The following is a 961-nucleotide window of genomic DNA, read 5'->3' as shown; positions in this document are numbered from 1 at the left end:
CATTAAGTTCACTGCTGATTCCTTAGTCGAAATTTGATTTTTCCCCCCTCCTCCTTCCCTTCATTATTTTCAGCATTGAGGAATGTGAGGCATGTAAGCCATCAGTCTTGTCACTGACAAATTTCTTTCTTCAACTGTGAAAAAGAATAAACCTTCCTCACCTAAGTTACCACCAGCAAGTCATCTCAGCAATGCACCTGTACTGTGTAATGCTATATTATACTTTCCAGGGCTTCATATTTGTGTGACAGACTTGAGAGATCCATTTCCTGTTCATCTAAAACCTATGGTTAGGGTTCCTATTCTGACTAGGAAGGTCTTTTAGGAATGTATTGTGGTTTCCAAGCAATGAATCAATGGAAAAAGAAATCTTTTTTATTTGGTATAGTAAACCTTTTTCATGAAGGGAGAAGATGCAGTTTCCATGGTACTCCCCTTCCCCAAATGAACCTATGGCGCCTTCAACACATTGCATAGAAATTAGTTTTTCTTGGATGTACTTTTCTCATTAAATTTACACTTTAATACTCAAGATTCAGAGGGTAAGGTCAGCTCAGATAGAGATCCGAGGCCTTCACAGATATTTTGGTCTCCATGGAAACCTGTGAAAATAGAAGATCTGTCTAGGTTGGTCTGATAGCCCTAAAAATCATTACAAATTGTGTAGGCAGGCAGGTACATGAAGTTGAGTAGAAAGCCTTTATAAAGCCTGTGTGATTATGAGGACTCAGTAGATTACACAACCTTGCAATATATTCTAACTTTTCCTAATTTTTTCAGACCTGTTGGGCAGGTCTTCACTGTGCAATCCCTGGGCTGGCAAGAGCCTGGGAAGGTTTATCTTCCAGTACCACCCTCTGCTGATGTACCAACCTGATATTGAAAGAAGGCTAGCAACGCGAGTGCGGCTAGTTTGGTTCCAAATTGGATCTAGTTCAGTCAGTCATGAGTGGGATAATCT

The sequence above is a fragment of the Haliaeetus albicilla genome, chromosome 15 (assembly GCF_947461875.1).
Source record: "Haliaeetus albicilla chromosome 15, bHalAlb1.1, whole genome shotgun sequence".
Classification (NCBI taxonomy): domain Eukaryota; kingdom Metazoa; phylum Chordata; class Aves; order Accipitriformes; family Accipitridae; genus Haliaeetus; species Haliaeetus albicilla.
This window is presented reverse-complemented; position numbering follows the sequence as displayed.